General features: G+C 33.5%; 1 long non-coding RNA gene across 1 annotated transcript; it reads right to left on the bottom strand.

Moving 5' to 3' along the window:
- Positions 1 to 1144: 1144 nt before the first annotated feature.
- On the bottom strand, positions 1145 to 2011 carry LOC135057753 (uncharacterized). Its single transcript, XR_010244342.1, has 3 exons — positions 1929 to 2011; positions 1614 to 1718; positions 1145 to 1309 (listed from the first exon to the last, which is right to left on the bottom strand). It is a non-coding gene; the product is annotated as an uncharacterized LOC135057753 (long non-coding RNA).
- Positions 2012 to 2750: the final 739 nt, after the last annotated feature.

Below are 2750 nucleotides of genomic sequence, written 5' to 3'. Positions count from 1 at the left end.
TTATATATCTGTATTTCCTCCATTAATCTATCCAAAGAGGCGGGATCTCCCAGAGCATAAATAGATTGCTCTGGGATCCTTACCTTCACTATCACCCTGAGGAAGACTAAAGTAGTCAAAACACGTTGGTGGCATGCTTGTTTGTTAAGAACTTGGTGACCCTTGTCTTTTGGCGTTTCCCAGCAGTTTTGGGTAAGATCATTTGGACTTCTTAATATGTTTCTTGCCCTCTTTTGGGACTATCACAACTGCCGAGGCAAGGCGACCGAGTCTCTCACGTTTTTTTAATGTAAATTATTTTATTTATTTTTATGGAATAAAACTCATTTGATATGAGCACGTCTATGGGTGGAATTTGACTACAGATATGATTTGAAAGAACCCGCTACGGGAACATACCTCGCATTCTTCAAGTAAGAACACGTGTAAGCGTGTGATTTTGAACAACTATTATTTCAAGTTTAAAAGATACCTTTATGTGTGTCCATTCATCTGCTTATATGTAAGCCCAAGAGTGGGCATCTGGTATTCACTATATATCACTTTGTGTTCGGGTGGTCCCTTTGCATGGTATAAAAACACAAAGCAATAAGGGTTTTTTTTCATTCCTTCCCTTATTCATCATACCCATGACAATGGGTGTCTAAGAAATACTACACATTGGATTTGTTCTTTTGTGTAATTTTTTTTCCACATGTTCTGGAGAGCAATCACAGACATCAAGGATTCTGTTGAGAGCGAAGCCAAATCCCTAGAAGCCTTAAAAGATACCTTTATAGGAGTCTACATACATTTGTCGAAGTAAGCAAGAAGTGAGCATTTGTTTAAACTCTGACCGATACACTTTCCGGGTGGCCCCAGAATATCCCACACAGACACGGAGGAGGGGAGAATTCACATCCCATATTCCCGCAGTATAACTCCTATTACGTCTTAAAGAACTACTACACATTGGAAATTTCTTCTTTTTTCTTTTTTTCTCTCCTTTGTTTATGTGCCATCGGATTGGAGAAAATTCCTTGAAACATTTGACAAAAACTGTGAGGACTTTTGAATAACTATTTGAAACTACATTTATTGTACCCAGTGTCATAGCGCATTTTTGTATATAATCACCATATAACAGTGTTTGATTACACACCTGCTTTATATTCGAATGTTTGAGCCCGGCCCCCTGTCGAATGGGGAAAAAATGGTCGCTCATCAACAGCATTGCCGGTCTGTATAGCTGTGTTGTGACAATATTCAGTTTTGTTCAATATGTCCCGCAGAATACTGTCAGCCATCGCATCATCCATTTTTGTGGAATCTTAATCCGGTGAAAAAATGAAAAATAAATATTACATACGGTATAAAATTAGAATAACATGAAAAAGAGTTGTATTATTATTGAGAATATAAAGTGTGTACAGGTGACAACAAAACAGCACAACGGTACAAGGTTTATTTTTAATTCTTTAGCCGGTGGAAAATAAATAAAAAATAAAAAAATACAGGCGTTTAACATCATTTATTTTTTATTTATTTTAAAATATAAATCTTTTTAATTATTATTTTATTATTATTATTATTATTATTATTATTATTATAATAAGCTATTACATGTTACTCACAGGCAGGAGCCAATTCCAAAATATTAGTAAAATCTGGTATCATGCTGAATTCTGAACCAAACGGACTCTCTCCAACATCATCGAAATTCTCTGTGTTTGTGGTGTCTGTAATTTAATTGTGAGAAATAAAAATGAGAAATTAGTTTTTTTTTTAATTACTTATCAATGTATCCAGACTGTTGTACGTTCATACTATTTAAACTTTTAAAAATAAGTAAAAATGAACAAATTGTAGACCTTGACTATAATTTCGTACTATTTAAACGTTTAAAAATAAATAAAAACGTGTCAATGGTATTTATATTCTTAGCTTACCATGGTTCATTTGATAACTTGGCAAATCGCCATCTTCGGATTCGGATGTGCACATGATCTTATCTTTGTTGATTGTCTGCATTGTCTGTCGCTGAACCAATAATGAAAATGAAATACGATTAATATCAGTGCTCTATTAAACGATTCACACATTAAATGATCGCGTACATTGAGACTATATTGAATTACAGCTCGGATGCATTGTCAAAATGCGCCGCTAGATGGCACTATTACCACATATTTAAACAGCCTTCAGTGAGTCACAATTATACTTATTTTACAGCCATATTTGTAAAATAAAAAAATATAACATGCTAGAGCCATAATGATAATAATAAAATAATAATAAATAATAATAATAATAATAATAACACTTACCATGATGCCTTTGCTTGTGTATAGCGATGTAACTTCAGTTGAAATTCCTTCTCAGAGCTGTGTCCCACTTCAGAGCTGTGTCCCATTCTTATAGTCATGGATGTGAGCCAAATGGCCCCCACCAACCTGTGGTATGCCGTCCCACATTTCCAAGATGCTGGGGCGGGGTTTTTAAACATATAAACTTTGGTTTATAATTTAGTAATTGTGATTATTCTTTTCAGTTACAATGAAGATATAATCTGTTAGCGGGTTCTTACACATCATACTCAGCACTTCAAAAATATACCAAATACTTATATATATATATATATATATATATATATATATATATATATATATATATATATATCTTTTTATTTAAAAGCACGATAGTTTAAAATTAAGATGTCATTTTGAGTCAATACATAGACCTGTAGGTGTTGCTAATGTTCTTTTGCAGAG

This window comes from Pseudophryne corroboree, chromosome 3 (assembly GCF_028390025.1).
Source record: "Pseudophryne corroboree isolate aPseCor3 chromosome 3, aPseCor3.hap2, whole genome shotgun sequence".
In the NCBI taxonomy this organism is placed as follows: Eukaryota; Metazoa; Chordata; class Amphibia; order Anura; family Myobatrachidae; genus Pseudophryne; species Pseudophryne corroboree.
The sequence above is the reverse complement of the archived record's forward strand: the minus strand, read 5'-3'. Positions and strand labels throughout refer to the sequence as shown.